The sequence below is a fragment of the Mus musculus genome, chromosome 8 (assembly GCF_000001635.26).
Source record: "Mus musculus strain C57BL/6J chromosome 8, GRCm38.p6 C57BL/6J".
NCBI classification, from domain to species: domain Eukaryota; kingdom Metazoa; phylum Chordata; class Mammalia; order Rodentia; family Muridae; genus Mus; species Mus musculus.
Genome location: NC_000074.6, coordinates 121858957 through 121878322, shown reverse-complemented (window position 1 = coordinate 121878322; position 19366 = coordinate 121858957). Strand labels below are relative to the sequence as shown.

The following is a 19366-nucleotide window of genomic DNA, read 5'->3' as shown; positions in this document are numbered from 1 at the left end:
AAGACACGCTACATGCACACACACACACACACACACACACACACACCTCCCTGCGTGCCCCCACACATTTCAAGTCAAATATTGTGCTAAGACCATCAAAGCCAGCTGGGCAGAACACCTAGCTGTGACTCACTAGGGCCAGGAGTCACCGGTTGTGAGGCACCCAGAAGCAGCACAAGTCCTGTTGGTATTCTGAGAAGGAAATACAAGGCTCTGGGCATCTCCCAGCCTGGCCATCCCTTGTTAGGACAAAATTGATGTCTGCTGCAATGTGCCAAGAGCCTAAACTGCCTGTTCTGTCTCCTCTCAGAGCAGCGTGGATCTAGGACCTTTTTTTCTCTAGAGGACAGAGAAGGAAGGAGGAAGAGTGGGGACATGGGCTTACCCAGCGGCCCTGCCTATAGAGACAGTGGCCTGCAGGATGGTGCCAACGCCTTAAACAACTCCACTGAGCTTGCCAGACTAGTGGACTAGTGGTCTGGTGGTGATGCGCAGTGTGTGTGTGTGTGTGTTTGTGTTTGCTCGCGTATTATCAGGCTGACTTGGAACAAGGGTACTAGAGACAAATTAGTTTCGAAGCTCAGACTCAGATCTGGGCCAATAGGAACCCCAAGAACCTTGTATAGCCTCTAGGACCCCAGAGTAGAAGTCCCATTGTACCAGGGCCTCCTCTAGCGATTCCCTAGCTTTAGGCTGGGTATTTTCAAACACTGAGCACACCTGGCCCCTAAAGGATCTATCTGTAAGTCCTTGGCCTCTCTCCAGAAACATCTGACAGTGGTAGAGGCTGGGGACACTAAGCCTTTTGTCATAGGGCAGATGAGGAAGAGGGAAGTCAGGACACTTGCCCCAGACACCATGGCCCACTTCCCCAAGCACCCGAGGGTGGAGGGTGGACTGTTGGTTCCTCCTACAGCTTAATCAAAGCATGAGCTGAAAGTTCCCGCAGCTCCGTAGCGGGGAGGAAACGCCCCCAGCTCTCCCACCAGAATCTCTGCTGCACTCTGAGGCCTGACCCTGGATCCCAGCTGAGGAAGTGCCAGCCCTGTGGCAGCTAAATGAGCTGGTGGGTGGTAATGCCACCTGCCTCAGGACAAACACAGCTCCCAGTGGGCGGGCCCATTCCCTGTGTTGGATGTTACACAAGACAAGAAGTACTCAATGAGGGGACCCCACACATCCACACCTAGAGTCCTAAATACCTACATCCTGCAAGATGCACCCCCACAACCCAGCTCTCAGCCTTCTCCCCCACGCTGTACCTCAAACCCCAGTCTTCTCTCTTATGTGTCCTCAAGCTTTAAAGTGTCATCTTCTAGCCGGGCATGGTGGCACACACCTTTAATCCCAGCACTCGGGAGGCAGAGGCAGGTGGATTTCTGAGTTCGAGGCCAGCCTGGTCTACAAAGTGAGTTCCAGGACAGCCAAGGCTACTCAGAGAAACCCTATCTCAAAAAACCAAAACAAACAAACAAACAAACAAAAATAAAATAAAGTGTCACCTCCTGTCACTTAGGTGCAGCCATGTGCACTTATGTGCAGCTGTGCCAAACACTGCCCTACTCATTTCTGGGGACCAGTTCTTTCCTATCACCCAACTGTAAATTCTGCGTGTAGAAACGCAGCTGCCTCGTTAAAAGTCTTGTCTTATAAAGCACACACCTTGGCGCCTGCCTGCCCCCGTGAGTGGCTCTTCAGATCTAGTCTCGGCCTGTTTCTTTAGAGATCAAATCCTAACTGAGTCAAAGAGTGATGGAAGCTTCCAGAATCCCCTCCTTCCTTGCCATCTTCAGGGCCTCCATTGCGTCTCTGTAGACATTGTCCCTAGATGGCTCTTGCATCTTCTGACAGGGAGCATGTGAGCCAAGGCTAGGGTCTGGCCCCGATTCCCACCCCACCCCTACACTTTTGACATGGAAGCTGGCCTGTAGGAAGCCACCCTGTCCTCTGCAGAGGTACCAGTTAAGCCTACCAATTTCACAGAAGATCCCGGAATCCCAGAGTCTGGGCGGGGCCTCAGGATAAAGACACAGCTTGGCCCAGGACTCATGTCCCTTAGGGTTCTTCATCTTGAAAAGGTTTGGCCTTGCCTGTTTCATACAACTGAACTCTGAGACCCTGCCTTGAGCTTTTTCTGGGCAACCTTGAGGTCACCGGCCACCTCCCCCCACCCCCACCCCTGCTTTACTGCTGTGACATTTCCTCCAAGCCCTCTTTGACAAGAACACTTGGTCCTTGAAGGCCCCATAGGGACATGGAAGCACTGAGTCTGATCTCTATCACTAAACTGGCTCCTGCTCTGTGTCTACACCCGCTTCTGTCGCTAGAGACGGGCTCAAACCGACAGGGAAGCAACAGTCAAACAAATGTGGAGTTAGGCAGCTCTCATCAGTTCCCGTGATTACTGCCAGCAGAGCCAAGGGAGCAGCGGGATGGAGACCCTTCCCACCATCCATTTGGTTCATAACCAGGCGGTATCTAAGTTGTCAGGAGAAGGGGTTCCACAAAACCGAATGCTTGAAATGAAGATGGACTTGGTTAGGCTGCCTCAGGCACACACTCCCCGTGACTCAGGTCACGAGTCCTCTCTCCCAATGTACTCCTTGACTGTCCAACACCCTTCCTCAGGATGTCTGATATAGAGAAGCTGCACATGGCCTTGGCTTCCTTTCTTATCGTTACTGTATGAAGATAAACCCTGATCACCGTACAGTGAGCTCAACAAGCAGGGCTGCTACTCAGATGGGGAAAGTCGGTCATCTGAGAAGTTCACAGCCTGCAGTGTCCAGGGTCCAGGGACTCGGGCTGGACGGGCTCACCCTCTGGAAGAAGCAAGAGACACAAAGGCAGTTCCGTCTTGTGCCATCACCAGTGAAATCTGTCCAGGATCCTGGGCTTCCCATGTGTTGGAAGACAGCTCAGCTATAAATACAGAGGATACAAAGTATCCTAACACTAACCAGAGCAAGGATCCAGATGCTCAGTCACCACCTTGTGTAGTCTAGAAATGACCAGCTGTTTTGTGCTCTCCACGGGGGCAGCTTGTGTGTGTGTGTGTGGGTGTATGTGTGGGATATCTGCAGAGCTGTAAGATCAATGTGATCTGCCCTCTGGACCACAAACTCTGTTGTGAAAGGACAGCATGCTGCTTTTATGGAGAGGGAGTTTGAGTGTGGGAGCGTTGTTTTCCTGTATGTCTGGAGTATCTCATGCCAAAATTAGGACTTGCCGGAAGGGAACTCATATCCCAGGGTGTAGGCAGGAAGATTCCATTTCTCTTTGATTTTTTTTTTCTCCTTTTTTCTTTGGAGACAGAGCCTCACTAAATTGCCCAGAGTGGGCTTGAAATCTGTTGCCCAGGCAGGCTTTGAATTTATAACCTGCCTCTGCTCTGAGTAACTGCCACGGCAGGCCTGAACCAGCAGACCTGGCCCCCTTGAATTTGAATAATGCCGCTATTCACTTGTACCCTAAAACGACGTGTTTTAACAGAGCTTCAGAGAAGTCTGCTCGCTCCACAGGGGCCTGGAGCAGTAGTTGGGTCAAAGACGCCCTGCATTGTGTGTGTGGGTCATGTATGGTCACTATGCAGCTTTCCTCTGTGTGTGTGTGTGTGCGTGTGCGTGTGCGTGTGTGTGTGTGTGTGTGTGTGTGTGTGTGTGTGTGTGTGCGCGCGCGCGCGTGTGTGTGCGCGCGCGTGCCTGTCTGCCTCCTTTATCCAAGTTCACTGTGCTTTCCCCATTTGTCCTAAAAGCCCCAGGAACCTTTCCCCATGCAAATGTCTGACTTTGACCTTGGATCATTAGAGGAGACACAGTGGACTCTCCCACCACCCCAGGAACATGGGCCTTGGCCTTCAGATCCTGGGCTAGCAGGAAGATGGGTCCTGCTCCACCCCCACTGTTCCTCTTCCTCAGAGATGGGACCTCCAGCACAAGCCCCAAGGGAATATAGATGCTTCAGAGTGCCAGCAAGCCCGGATTCTAAGTCATTGAACCCAAACTCACTGATCCAAGCCTCTCCCGTCATGATGGGGCCTCTCGTGGGAAGCAATGGAAAGACTTGGCCAGGAGCAGATGTTAGAGGCCCATCGCTGCTCCACATCTGCAGGCTCCAGCTGCCCCCTGCTGTCCTCACAGTGGTAGAATCAGAGCCGTGATAGGTGACAAGCTTCTCTGAACTCACTCAGATCAGAGCCTGTGAACAAGACCGGGATCTAGGTGAGGTGCGGACGTAGCCTTAGGCTTCCTGAATCAGAAGCAGAGATGGACTCATGGCCGGCCCTTCAGTTTTTACAGATGGAGAAACTGAGGCCCAGAGAGGCTGAGGGAGAAAGAGCCTATGTGACTGAAAAGTGGGGTGTGTTGTGCCTGTTAGGGTTTGTCATAGTTGTCAAAGAGTGTGGCCATGTGGTTTTAATGAATTGTGATTTGGCGGGTAAAGATGGAGGCGGGGTTTCATTCTAGCCCAGGCTAACCTGCAAGTCACAGACTCCCAGAGTTCTTCCTACCTAGCCTCTCATCACTGAGCTTTTAGGCATAAGCCACCACCCCCAGCCTTGAATCACTTGGAACGCTGAGTAGGTATATCTGCATATGGCACAAACTATAAAGGCCCCTGGGGTGGCATGGCCTGGAGTCCACCTAGGAACAAGCACTGAGTGTATGGGTGTCAGACAAGCTCCGTTTAAGGGAGGTCAGACATCATTGAGAAAAGGTGTCCGACAAGTCGGAGTGGAGCTGAGACCTCAAGTCCCGCTGTGAGCTGAGAGAAGGGCTGGCTGCACAGACCATCCCAGGAGCCTCTAGCCAAAAAAAAAAAAAAAAAACCAGAAAGCTAACATGGCTCACAAGACAGGTGGGGACGGGGGCCTGTGGGACCCGGGATGTAGTTGTCGGACTTTCCAGAACTGGGAGGGAAGGCAGGAGTTTGGTTTTCTGGACTGGCAGACCCAGAACAACCCAGCAGGTCCAGGCAGTCAGAGCTAGGAGGGTGGGAACTAAGAGTTCCTGAGGTCCCTGCAATGGGAGCCAGAGAGAGCTGGTGGCTGTCACCCTCAAAGAGAAGAAATGTCCATGTCCTGGACACGGGCCTCATACGGTCACCATTTCTTTCCAGGACTTGGGTTAATTCACCAAGGCGCTGGGACTTATTGCTTCACCGATTACGATCCGGTCTCTGGGTGCTCTGAGCCTTTGCATAACTCCCCCACCCACTTCTCCAACCCACGCTGAGCCCCGAGAGCGTGCACACTCACACACACACACACACACCCGCACTCCATGGTCTACTCTAGGCAATGGGAGTATCCCACGCTCTGACATATATACCCCAGGGCCTTTGCACAGGCATGCCTCCCTGAGCTTCTTCCTTGCTCTTCCCAGTGACTCCTCCCGTCCCTGACTGCAGAGCCTGAGGGTGCAGCTTTCCACCGCCTGAGTTCACTGAAACACCTGAGAATCGCCTGCCCACATTGCCCACCTCTGGGTATCTGTCAGAACATGTTGAGGGGACTCCTGGAGGCTCTGGTGATAACTGTCCCAGAGGATCCGGGCTACGAAGGGCAGGTGAGTTTCTCTGCCCCTGCAAACCTCTCCTATAAGTGGGTATAGCCAGATGACCTGCTGTGCAAGGTGGGGGAGGGGTGATGTTCCCTCTTCCCCCTGCACACCCCATCTGTCCTTGACTGCTGAGGCCACCGCATACCCTAGGTGCTTCCTGAAACCCCTTGCTCCCAATGCCTGATAGTTTGGTGGGGATTGTTCCCTGGCTTAGCACACACTGCCTGGAGTATGCATTGGGGAAGACCCAAGGGATCATTTCTTGGGAGCCTCTGGGGAAAACTCAGCTCTCAGTAACAGAGGCTCCTGGAAGACAGTCAGAGCAGTAGTGGCGGCCTCACGCTGAGCCCAGCTGTGCCTTGGGGAAGAGACTGTCTTCCAGGAGCCTCTGTTACTAAGATCACTGTGCCAAGTCAGAGCCTAGGCAAAGGTGGAATGCAGGGAAGACGTGCCTGTGCCCCAGCTGCTGCCGCTGCAGCCAGTCTGCCCTTGCAGCGGCTCCTGTGTTCCTCGGGCTCCTGTTCCTGGGGCCCATTGCGTGGCTTTGGCAACAAGCCAGGTTCTCCTAGGGTACACACCGGGACGTGAGCTGCTGCTGGGGTGGCTGCAGCTGTTGTGGTTCCCAGCCCCTCCAGGAGCTGCTCTGGGGTGGGGTGACATTGCTGTCCCCTCCACTTGGTTCAGACCTGGAGCAGACACCAGTGGGCAGGGCTGAGCCCCATCTCCACAGCCACCTCTGATGGCTTCAAGCTGAGTCATTCTAATTTACCATTGGTTAGAAGAGTCTCCCGCAAGCAGTGGCTGATCTTCAGCAGAGGACCATGTAGTTCTGGATCCCAGGGCCCCCAAAAGGACACTTGTAAACCAGTGTTCCCAGGGTCAGCAGAGACCTCCCTACAAGGAAGCAATGGGGGTGGCAGCTCTTTTCTCTGCTTGGCCTCTTTTTCGATCAACAGCCCCATCATAAACCTTTACATCCTGCATTCTACGAGGCTCTTCAGTGTGCCTGGCCATTCATTCCCATAGCTTCTGGAGAAGGAAGGGTCTGTTCCCTCCCATCCCATATCTTCCTCTCTTCTCCACGCTGGCTACTTGCCTTTGCTCTACAGTACATTCTGAGAGCCTCGGGAGACCACCCTGTGCCAATGGTGACAAGTTTATTCTGAGAGGACATGTGGGCTGTGTACCGGCATGAGGGCTGTCAGTGAAAGTGTGGTACAGAGTCCATGATCCTCTTAGGAGAAACAAACGGAACCCCACATGGGGCAGGCCCAGTCCAGGTCTCTACACTGTCTTCTGAGCTCTGTAAGCAGCATCCAAACATTCTTTTGGGTACCTGTTTCCTGGATGTTGCCCATGCATCTCAATGGCTCAGTCTGCTGCTGGCCGAGCAAGGATGCTCTGACTGCAGATGGAAGATGAGGGAGTCACGTGCATACCTTCCCCAAGTGCAGATGCGTAGAGATCAGCCCATCAGGAAGGCCCGTGATTCAAGAGGACATTCATGGGCGTTGAAGCCCAGACAATCACAGCCACGTGTCACAGGTGACACAGTCTCCAGGGGCCACTATACTGAGATGGGAATGGTGGACAGTGTGGTATAGCAGCAGACATCTTACAAACTGAGCAGTGCAGGAAGAGACCTCTTAGGGACTGGGAGGAGTCTTAATTGGTAAAGAATTTGTTGTGCAAACTTGAGGTCCTGAGCGTGATCCCCAGAACAGAGATAAAAAACCTGGAACTTGCTGTGTTGGTCCAAAGACAATCTACAGGTTCTCTTCTCCACCACGCAGGTTCCAGAGATCAAACTCAGGTCAGCAGGCTTGGTGGCTAGCACCAGTAAATACTCTTTTTTTGTTGTTTGGTTAGTTTGGAGGTTGGAGGTATGGTAGTCTTTTGGTTTTGTTTGTTTGGTTTTGTTGTTTTGTTTTGTTTGGGTTTTTGAGACAGGGTTCCTCTGTATGTAGCCTTGGCTGTCCTGGAACTGTATGTAGACCATGTTGGTCTCGAACTCAGAGATCTGACTGCTTCTGCTCCCAAGTGTTGGGATTTAAGGCGTGAGCCACCACTACCTCTTGACAACTCTTTGTTTTGGGACAGGGCCTCACTGCATGTCCCAGGCTGGCCTTAAACTCACCATGCAGCCCAGGCTAGCCTGGAACTCATTATGTAGCCAGGCTAGCCTCAATCTTGCAATCCTTCTGACACAGCACAGCTCCCTCACCTGAGGGCTGGCAGTACAGGTATCTATCACTATGGTTGGTGACATCCTGACTTTGCAAGCAGGGACCTTTGGGATTCGGGTGGATGTGAGACTCAGTTTGCATACTGGCATGTACTTCAGGCCTGAACCTTGACCTGAACTGGCCCTGACTTTGGGACCTTACTCAACCCAGGGTGATAAGTCACTTGTGCCGCTAGCAGAAACAGGAGGATCCTGGCTCACCTTGCTCTTGGGAGCTCTGGAAAGCACAGGCAAGTCCAAGCTTCTTCTAAGAGAAGAGGTAACTGATGGGGACCACTTCATGCACATTAGTGAGCATCTGTAGGGTTTCCACAGAACATTCTAGGAGGCCCCACACAACAGGAACATCTGTCTGGAAGGGACAGGTCCAAACAAGAATAGATGCAATATAAGTTACACACAGTTCCAGTTAACACCCCTTCCATCGGCGCCTCTGTCCAGCGCCGACCTTGTACACTTCACCCTTTTTAACCTCCAACCCCAGTTTCCTGCCTGGGCTTGGACACTTGAACCTCTGTTTTCCTTTCTGTGTATTAATATGGCAGGAAGAGCTGAGTCCCTTTAGGTGAGGAACCTGGGGCGGGGGGCAAGTTTAGGAGGTGGCCAGGGCTGTGACTTAAAGGGGGAGGACTTTGTGTGGATGCTACCTACCATGGGAGAGAGAGGGAGGGAGGAAGAGGAGGAAGGGGAGGAAGGGGGAGGGAGTGAGAGGGTGGAAATGTGTATGCGTATGTGCAAAAGCCATGATGCATATGTAGGGGTCAGAGGACAAACTTGGGAGTTGGTTTTGCCTTCCACCTGGTGTATCAGGATCTCTCTCATTTCTGCTGCTATAGGGGTTATTCTGGGTTAGCTGGGTTATTAGGTTAGATTATTCCAGGTTACCAGGAGCTTCTAGATGGTCTCCATAGCACCTGTAGTACTAGCTCCTTAGCTCCAGTTAGGATTATTCCCCATTAGTTAGATTAATCCAGGTTATCAGGGGCTTCTAGATGGTCTCCATAGCACCTGTAGTACTAGCTCCTTAGCTCCAGTTAGGATTATTCCCCATTAGTTAGATTAATCCAGGTTATCAGGGGCTTCTGGAGGGTTCTTTGTAGCACCTAGCTCCTTAGCTCCTTCTGTCTTGTACCCTGGTGGACTCCTCTTGTACTCTTTTCTCCCCTGGGCTCTTAACTTCATGAGATGTGCTGCATGAGAAGCCTGTGGGGCAGACTGGCCCCTGCTCTTGATTCTGCAGGGACCCTGGGCATCCCCCCAAACATGTTAGGCTGACCCTGAAAGGACCGGAGCCTTGCATCCGGATGTGTGTGTCACAGGAACTGGGCCAAAGGGAGATGCTTAAAGACAAAGAGAAGAGGCCTGTGTAATCTGTTTGCAAACAAAGACTTTGATTTCAGAGGCTGTTGCGGGAGATGCTGATAGGAACGGACTTGGCTGGACTATTGTCCTTGTGCAAGCAGCTTATGAAAATGCTGTGGTCTTCAGATCCCGTGTAGAGGCCGGCTGGGCACTGGACCAGGAGCTGCCCCCTCTAACCTTCACCTCCATTTTGTTAGAAGTGTGTGTGTGTGCACGCTCTCATATTCATGTTAGTGCATGTGTGTGTGTATTCATGGTGGTAGGGATGTAAAGACTGTGTGTGTACACGGATGTGTGGGTACATGTGTGTATGTGAGTGCGTGTGTGTGTGTGTGTGTGTGTGTGTGTGTGTGTGGTGCTGGAGGTGAAACCCAGGCCTTGAACATGCTTGGCAAGTGCTGGCCACTCAGCTCTGCTAATGTGTGATACGTGAGTCTTCAGAGTATCACACATTAGCATTTCCTAATGGAAGTGGCGATTCATATCTGTAATCCCAGCTCCCGAGTTAGCAGCCGCTAACCCAGGAAACATAGTGGGCTCCTGTTTCACAATAAGAGAGCCAGGGATATGTATGATATGGTGGTGGCACGTACCTAGTAGATACAGCACTTCCACCACCACCCCCAGAACAGAAGAAAAACAACCTGGCAGTTTCCATGGTACCATGATGGGGTACTCACTGGGCAGCAAGCTCGAAGCAGGAAGCCGGAGTCTGCGGGGGTTGGGCAGTGGCTCCTTCTGATGACAGCACTTGTGTTTCCCAATGCTGATGGGTCAGCAGAGACCTTGACCTTGGGGGCTCATGATGCTTAGCCCAAAAGGGACAGATAGCTGCTTCTCCTGGTGGTGTCTGCTGCCCAGTGGGAATGGACATGCCCTGCTTCCCTGAGGCTCTCAACGCTTAGCTGTAGCTTGGCAGAGTGTCTTGGAAAGAAAACTATTGGAGTTAATGTGGCCTCAAGAAGGGCGTGGTGGCCCAAGCCTTTAATCCCAATACTCTATGGGCAGAAGCAGGAGGGGTTCAGTGAGGTTCAAGCTAACCTGGGCCACATGGCAAGTTATAGGTCAGCCAGAGCTATATTCTTTTTTTTTTAAGATTTTTTTATTTATTTTATGTATATGAATACACTGTAGCTGTACAGTTGTGAGCCTTCATGTGGTTGTTGGGAATTGAACTTAGGACCTCTGCTTGATCCAGTCAACCCCACTCGCTCTGGCCCAAAGATTTATTTATTATTATAAATAATAAGTACACGGTTGCTTTCTTCAGATGCACCAGAAGAGGGCATCAGTTCTCACTATGGGTGGTTGTGAGCTACCATGTGGTTGCTGGGATTTGAACTCAGGACCTTTGAAAGAGCCATCAGTGCTCTTACCTGCTGAGCCATCTCACCAGCCCAGAGCTATATTCTAAGACTTTGTCTCAAAAGAGCATGCCTCCTGAAGATAGGTTCCAGTCCTGACTTGGGAACAGTCTGAGGACATATGTTTAGTTACTGTGATGTCATATATATATATATATATATATATATATATATATATATATGAATGAATATGAGATTCTTAAGTCCAACAACTGGGGTCCTGGGGTCCTATTTACTTAATGATTCAGCAATACTAGGGATTGAACCCTGGCCCTTATGAGCGCTAGGCAAACTCAGACAGACAACCAAGCTGCACTGCCAGTCCTGATTTTTACTTTTAATTTTTGAGAAAGATCCAGGTGTGGTGGCGCATGCCTTTAACCCCAACACTCTGGAGGCAGAGGCAGGAAGATCTGAGTTTGAGGCCAGTCTGGTCGCACAGAGTGAGTTCAGGGACAGCAACGGCTGTTACGCAGAAAAAGGCTGTCTCAAAGGGCAAAACAAAATTCTTAGACGGTCTCACTAGGTTGCCCTGGGTGGGCTTGAACTTTCCATTCTCCTACTTTATCTTCCTTAGAAACTTAGAAGTCAGGCCTGAGCCACCAGACTCGTGGCTGGTGCCCTTATTAGAGGAAGTAAATTTTTACACATACTCAGATTACATAGACAGAGAGGCAGGGCCTAGATTCCTGTAACCACCAACTTCGGAATGCCTGGAGCCTGCAGGCCCCAGCCGTATTTGGACACCAGCCTTCTGCTTCCAGGATTACGAAAGGAAGACACCTATTGACGCTTGATCTCTGTAGCCACGGGCACACTAATGCTGGTTCTGGAAAATCGAAGCCTAGGCATTAACAATGCTCACTGCCTTGGGTGTTTGATGACTCCAGGGCTCGGAAGCCTGTCTGAGCTCTGATTGTTCCCTGCTGGGAAAATGGGACCCCTAAAGTACCCTAATATAAAGTTATCAGTAGGCTCAGATACTGTCCAAGAGATTCACCCACCCTTAGTTACTTATGGGACAGGCAGGTTAAAGAGCCCAAGGACCCAAGGACCCAAGGACCAAATCTTCTGTGTGTGACAAGACAGAGCACAAGAGGCTGGGGTGGGTGGGGTGGATGATCTGTGTGAAAGGTCCTGGTTTTGAGACCTGGTGTCCCTGCCCTGTGGCCTTGAGAAAGCTCTGGTTTGCCCCTCACAGCATAAAAGGATGGAAGACATGTTTCTTAGAAGCCCCAGGCTCTGAGAGCCATTTTGTGCTCTGAGTTTTGGTTCCCAAAATAGCAGTGGTATAGAAGTCCACCCACAGGCCCCTTGGACATGTGAGGCAGACTAGAGGAAGCTGTGGGCCAGGCCACACAAAAGCAACAGGTTAGACGGCAACCGAAGAGACAGCCGGGTCCGTGCAAAGTCCCTGTGCCCAAGGCTGTGTAGCTTGGGCTTCAGGTGGAACCAGTTTTGTCTGTGTTTTGTGAGACAGGGTCTCACTATGTAGCCCTGGCTGGCCTGGAACTCGTTATGTAGACCGGGCTGACCTTGAACTCATAGAAGCCCATCTGTCTCTGCTTCCTGAGTCCCGGGCTTAGGGCATGTACCACCAACATGACAAATGATCAGTCATATTTCAACCACAAATCTGAGTTCTCCTACAGCCTGGAGGCTGGAATTCTAAAGTCAAGTTGTTGGTATGTCCACCATCCCTCTCACCCACTCCAGCTCTTGGTAGTGGGGACAGTCCTTGGTGCCCCCATCTCTGTCATGATATGGCCTCTCCTGTCTGTGTTTCTTATAAGAACACCAGCCATTGAAATTAGGGCCATTCTAACTGTATAAACTCACCTTAACCATTACACGTGTGATGATCTTATTTCTAAATAACATCACATGTGAGAGTCCAGTGAGAACGGGGAAGACATTGTCAGACTCTGGTCCAGGCGAGCATGTGCCATTTGTAGTCAGACTGTGGCCTGAGCAAGTGTCCCAAGCCTTCTGGGCAGTACAGAAGGAGCCTAGAGTTCTGCCAAGTTGTGTTGGAGTCCAGCACGGGACATGCCTTTGCCATGGCCCAGTCTTGATTCTTCTGCTCTTCAGGTTAGTGATGTTCCAGCACAGCCGTAACTTGGCTCCAGGCAAGGCACATGAACCAGGCCAGTGATGGATAGCATAGCAAATCTCTTCCAATAGCAGAACGCTCTGCATCATGCCGCTATGGACAGGAAGGCCAGGTGTCAAAGGCATTTGTGCTGTGATTGAAGCCATATGGGTCCTGGAAGATGTTTCTCCCCTGCGGCTGTGACTGCGGCAGAGCTTATTTGTCCAGGGAACTCTGCTTCTGAGAACAGGGAAAGACTGCAGGTGCTTCTTGGCTAAATGCCACGGCAGGGTGTCAATATCCAACACCTTTCCTGCTCGCCCAGGGCTAACATGCCACACCTAGCACCTTGCCCAGGTCATGGGCAGTACTCTGGGACAGAAGGTACCCAAATTCAGCTTTGTTCATTTTCTGACTAATGCCCCTTTATTTTATTTTATTTTTAATTTAAATGTATGGCTGTTTTGCTTGCATGTATATCTGGGCATCACCTGTATGAGTTGCCCGTGGAGGCCAGAAGAGAAAGTCAGAGCCCTTGGGACTGGGGTTACAGGTGGTTTTGAGCCATCACCATGTAGGTGCTAGGACTTGAACCAGAGGTGACTGTAAGAGTGGCCAGCACTTTTAAATACTAAGCCAACTCTCTTGAAACATACAAATTCGGGGCCGGAGAGATGGCTCAGTGGTTAAGAGCACTGGCTGGTCTTCCAGAGGTCCTGAGTTCAATTCCCAGCAACCACATGATGGCTCACAACCATCTGTAATGGGATCTGATGCCCTCTTCTGGTGTGTCTGAAGACAGCGACAGTGTACTCATATAAATAAAATAAATAAATCTTTTTAAAAATTAATCTAGATATGGTGGTGTTTGCCTTTAATCCCAGCGCCCAATCTGGAGGCAGAGGCAGGAAGATCTGAGTTCAAGGCCAGCCACAGATAGTGAGTCCTTGTCTCAAAACCACCAGACCTTTTAAAGAGGATTAAACTTTGAGCTGTAGTTCATAGAACACGATTAACCACTTTGTTTTACTTCCTATATTCATCTGTGATCACAGGCAGGCTCAGGCACCGAAGTCAAAGGACGACTCTCAGGGGAGTCATCTCTTTCCTCCTCCACGTGGGTCTCTGGGATTAAACTCAGGGTGCCAGTTTGGCAGCAGGCGCAGTTATCTGATGATCCATCTCACCAGCTCCCCTTCGTGCCTCTGTTCTCAGGACCTGCCTCTCAGGAGCCCCTGAGATTTCAACGCTGACCCGTATCAGAACCTCCCGCCAAGGAAACAGATCTAAATGAGGCCCCACATGTGGAACCCCTGAGATTATACAACGAGATAGATGGGGTCCAGCCCCTCTCCCATCCCCAGCACACACCAAGGCTCCTAGGGCCAGCAGACCCAGGAGAGAACAGAAAAGGGAGGTGGAAGGCAGAATGCACAGCCCATTAAGGTTGCAGATAGACCGATGAACGGTGAGCTATGCTGTGCCAGTGACAGGCATAACCAATGGATCACAGCACTTCTCACCCCACTTTCTCTATCTTGGTAGTTGAGTTCTGGGCTACATAATTCTTTCTCTCTATTTTTGCCAGATGGTGGTGGTGCACATCTTTAATCCCAGCACTTAGGAGGTAGAGTCGGGTGGATCTCTTGAGGTCAAGTCCAGCCTGATCTACAGAGAGAGTTTCAGGGCATCCAGGGCTGCATAGAGTAACCCTGCTTTGAAGCCTGCTCATCAAATTTTAAAAACTATTTATTTTTAATTATTTTATGTGTATGCATACATGTCTTTGCTCCACCATCTGTGTGCTTGGTACCTGAAGAGGCCAGAAGAGGGTGTCAGCTCTCCTGGGATTGATTCACACACAGATGGTTGTGAGCCACCATGTGGGTGCTGGGAATTGAACCTGGGTTCTCTGGAACAGCAGTCAGTGCTCTTAACCACAGAGCCATCTCTCCAGACCCTATAATTCTTTCTTATGGAGCTCTTCTTTGTGACCTGTGCTGTGGGATGTCAAGAAGCCATGGCCTCCACTGCAGAGACGCCAGCCTGTCCTCCTTCCTAGTTGTCTTCATCAGGATTTCAATTCCGGCACAAACATGATGACCAAGAAGCAAGTTGGGAAGGAAAGGGTTTATTCAGCTTACACTTCCACGTTGCTGTTCATCCCCAAAGCAAGTCAGGACTGGAGCTCAAGCAGGTCAGGAGGCAGGAGCTGATGCAGAGGCCATGGAGGGATGTTCCTTACTGGCTTGCTTCCCCTGGCTTGCTCAGCCTGCTCTCTTATAGAACCCAAGACTACCAGCCCAGAGATGGCAACACCCACAATGGGCCCTCCCACCCTTGATCACTAATTGAGAAAATGTCTTACAGCTGGATCTCATGGAGGCATTTCCTCAAGGGAGGCTCCTTGTTCTGTGATAACTCCAGCTTGTCTCAAGTTGACACAGAGAACTAACCAGTACACTAGTTAATTGTGAAAAGTTGAGAAATGACTCTAGATTTGTCAGGTGTCTCCCCTGGGAGTCTGCATAGCCAGCAGTGATGCTTAATGGCTGACACAGGTGGAACGCTTGTGGTTGCCTGCTGGGGTGCAGGGAACCAATGTATATCTGATTGTTGTAGGTGACCAGCCTTAGGCATCACCAAGGTCTCTTATCAAAATACAGACAGATACCTCTGGCTCCCGCGGTTCTGGTACCTGGTCCCTCGAAGGCGTCTCATTGACCTCTAGCCTCCTCTGCCTCCCTGGGAGCAGTGTCTGTAGTCACACACAACTCACAATGAGCTGCTGTCTGCCACCAGATGAGGGTGGTCGTGTCAGAGCAGCTCAGACCAGCAACCAGTGCCTTACACCTGATATTTCCAGCCACACAGGTGCTCGCTCGTAGGGCACGATTAGGGGAGCGCACTGCATGGAGCCCAGGGGGAAAGGGCATGCTCGCTCCTGCCTCATTCAACAAACCTGGGAGCTAAGTGGGGTGCGTGGCTGATGGTCTGTGTCCTTGCACTATCCAGAGCCCCACCCTCTCCTGCCATGGCACTGGGTTTGAGGCACATCCATGGTATAAGGACATCATGGGAAACCAGCCTGCAACAGACCTTGAAGGAGCAGAAACCAGGTACACTCCAGCCGGTGGTCACAGAGGACTGTTTCTGTTTGTCTACCACCCAAAAGTCCCCAGGCAAACCCAGGCCACAGAAGCCTCGGGTCGGATGCACAGGGCTGGAGAAGAAGCCTTTGGGTAGGAGAAAGACAGGGCTGGGTAACAAGTGGCCTCCAGCAAAGACAGGCACAAGCAAGAAAGGCTAGGGACAGTACTCTCTTCTGATCAGCGCGTGTGTGCTAATGCCTGGCTTTGTACATCAAGAGCTGGCTAGGGCCAAGGCTCAGATAAGCCATGAGAACAGCTTGTGCCCAGGGTTGAGAAGCTCAGCTCTGGGAGCTGCCAAGACACCCGCCCCTCCCTGCCCTGCCCCGCCCCTCCTCTCTCTGCTCTTCTGGTATGGGCCTGCCCCCCCCCCCCGTCAGAGCATCTCTCTTTCTCCCTTCCACAGTCCAATGAGCTGATGAAAGGTGGAGACAAGAGGACGCACACACCTAACATGTTCCCTTCCTCCTTCTCCAGCAGGCAGGTCTGCTCCATACAGCAGCACAGGCTGTACACTGGGCAGACACCTGGCACCTGCCTCTGTGTCTGTATACCCAGGCCTGGGCCCCATTAACCCCAAGGATGGGGCGTCTGCGTCTTTACACAGAGAAGGTGCCCAGCAGCCACGCCTCCTGTGGGGCAGCACCCTTTAATAATGTGTGCCCCAGGAGGAAGCCTGTCAGAACGAATTAGCTTCAAACTTAACAGCTTAGAAAACTGGAAGGGGGCTGGTGAGATGGCTCAGTGGGTAAGAGCACCCGACTGCTCTTCCGAAGGTCCGGAGTTCAAATCCCAGCAACCACATGGTGGCTCACAACCATCTGTAACAAGATCTGACTCCCTCTTCTGGAGTGTCTGAAGACAGCTACAGTGTACTTACATATAATAAATAAATAAATAAATAAATAAAGCTAAGCCCTCTCTCTCTCTCTCTTTTAAAAAAAAAAAAAAAAAAAAAAAAAAAAAGAAAACTGGAAGGGCTGCCGTGCCCTGGGGTAGACTAGCTTCCTGTTCCTGCTACCTCAAAGCTTCTCCATTCGCAAGTCTGGGCAGGGAGGGCTGGAACCACAGGCTGGGGAAACTTCATCTCCTTCCCTGAACCCTCTCACAGTGTCTCAGAACTCAGGCACGCGCCCTGCTCCCCTCCCCCTTCAGCCTGTGTTACCAAGCAGGAGCTTATGAGAGTGAATGCCCTGGGAATAGTTACAACGTAACTCACCTTAGGGTCTGAAGCTGTGTCTCGGGCAGCCTTTTCAACTCAGACTTAGCCTCTGTCCTGGAAATCCAACTGAAAGAGCCACATTCATGGGGAAAAGTTGGAAAGGGGGGCGTTTGTTCAGTAGCCACTTTGGGAGAGAGAGGGAGAAGTCCCGGGACTTCCCTCAGATCTGCCTTTGAGCTCCTGACATTAAGACTTAGGCTAAGCCGAGAGGTGGTGGCACACGCCTTTAATCCCAGCACTGGGAGGCAGAGGCAGGGGGATTTCTGAGTTTGAGGCCAACCTGGTCTACAAAGTGAGTTCCAGGACAGCCAGGGCTATACAGAGAAACCCTGTCTCGAAAAAACCAAAAAAAAAAAAAAAAAAAGAAAGAAAAAAGAAAAAAAGACTTAGGCTAAATGGAAGGCGAGAGAGCATAACTAAGCAGTCCTGGTCTGGGTGTGGTCCTGTCCATCACAACCCTCCATAGTAGTCTCAGCTGCACTCTCCTGTAAGGAGGTCTGAAAGTTGCAAGTCTCTTTCCAGAAGAAAAGCGTCCCTACCAGCTGGCCAAGGCTTTATTTAGCCTTTTTCTTCTCTGAGCGTGAGATTCCTGGGGGAATTATAATTCTCTGATTTGGCACAAATTCCCTCCGTCAGAAAACACCTTGTTGACTTTATCCCCTGAGTTTGGAATTCTGGGTTAGCATTTTTTTTTTTTTTTTTTTTAGCATATTGGCAAGTTGTTCTAAGATTTTCTTGCTGATAGCGAGGGTATAACTTGGTCAGTTCCTTCTTGGTTCTATTCCAAATGTCCATCCCCTGATGGGTAGGCAAACACATACAGTTGTAGAGGTTAAATTTTGATTGTTATGGAGGTGGTGGCGCATGCCTTTAATCTCAGCACTCAGGAGGCAGGGGTAGGCAGGTTTCCGAGTTCGTGACCACTCTGGTCTACAGCATGAGTTCCAGGACACAGAGAAATCCTGTCTTGGAAAAACAAACAAACAAACAAACAAACAAACACACCAAGCATAAAAGTTTTAGTTGTCAAAACAAGCTAGAATCATCAGGGAAGAGGCTCAGTGAGGGTTTGGCTTGATTGATCATTGCCATAAGAGAAATCTATCCTACCGTGGGCGGTACCATCCCCTAAGTCCGGGGTCCTGCACGGGCAGCCATGTTCACTCTCTCTCTGTTCTTGACTGTGGATATGACCAGCTGCTCCCAATCCTCTCTGGACTTCTCCACGGTGCCTGGATCAAAATAAACATTTTCTTAAAGTTGCTGAGGTGTTTTATCCCAGCAGCAGGAACAAACCTAGGCCTGCGGTGCATCCATCTGACAGAGTATCACTCAACCACGAAGCACTGCCACATGTTACAATGTAGAGGAACCTGGAAATCCTGCTGCTTGAGAAGAGAAGCCAGACACAAAGGACCATGTGTCATGAGCCAGGGACACGAGATGTCCTGCTAGGGAAACCCACAGAGGTGGAGACAGATGTGCCTGGCAACCAGAGCTGTCACGGGGGAGCCCGGAAGTGGTGGTTCTGGGGTTCATTGAGTGTGCTGACGATCCTTTGTCATTAACGGGGACACCCCTGATCACAGTTGGACTGGTGAGTCTGTGGCAGGTGAGTGTGTCTCACAAGCTCTCGTCATTGGTGCTGTGGCCCTGGGCTCTGCTCTTCTTGACACCTGGCTCTGTCTTGTTATACAGTTGGGGTCTATGGAAAGTATCTGACTTTGGGACCCAAAGAGTTTTTTTTTTTTCCATTTCCTCCTCCTTCCCCTCCTCCTCCTCTTCTTCTTTCTCTTCTCTTCCTTCTCTTCCTCTTCCCCCTCCTTTTTCTCTCCCCCTCCTCTTCTTCCTTCCCCTTCTTCTTTCTCTTCCTCCTCCCTATCCCCCTCCCCTTCTCCTCCCCTTGCCCCCCCTCCTCTTCCTCCCCATTCTTTATGTGCATGGGGGATTTGTCTGCATATATGCCTGTGCATCATGCGTTCGCCGGGCACTAAGGGCATTGGATTCCCCTAGTGCTAGAGTTACAGATGGTTGTGAGCTTCCTGTGGGCGCTGGGAATTAACACTGGGTCCTGTGGAAGAGCAGCCAGTTCTCTTAACTGTGAGCCATCTCTCCAGCCCAATTTTCTGATTAGTGACATGTAAGAACAGAAAGGTCCCCGGGGTAGTTAGAGCACAGAGGTGCAGACCAGGGGGGGCCATATGTAAGGGAGGACAGAGGGAGAGAGCCGCCATGTCCCCCAGCCCATGCTGAGCCTGCCACCACCTCCCATCCTCCCTGGAATTTCTTTTCCATTGCTACTTCTGGTTCATGAAGGAGGTTAAGATTTTGATTCCCTCTTGGCCCTGCTCTGCCACCTGCTGAGAGCAGC

General features: G+C 51.0%; 1 long non-coding RNA gene across 4 annotated transcripts in view; it reads right to left on the bottom strand.

The window, feature by feature from the left end:
* Positions 1-19366, bottom strand: part of Gm26812 — a 29333-nt gene that overhangs the window by 1196 nt on the left and 8771 nt on the right. For 2 of the 4 annotated variants that reach the window (XR_879277.2, XR_879278.2), the window contains exons 2-3: positions 18106-18227; positions 4008-4197 (exon numbers count right to left, since the gene is read on the bottom strand). This is a non-coding gene — a long non-coding RNA (predicted gene, 26812). Of the gene's footprint in view, positions 1-4007; positions 4198-8007; positions 8159-9848; positions 10171-17364; positions 17958-18105; positions 18228-19366 lie in introns of those variants that run through there. The other 2 variants (XR_879279.2, XR_003947481.1) reach the window with 2 other exon arrangements.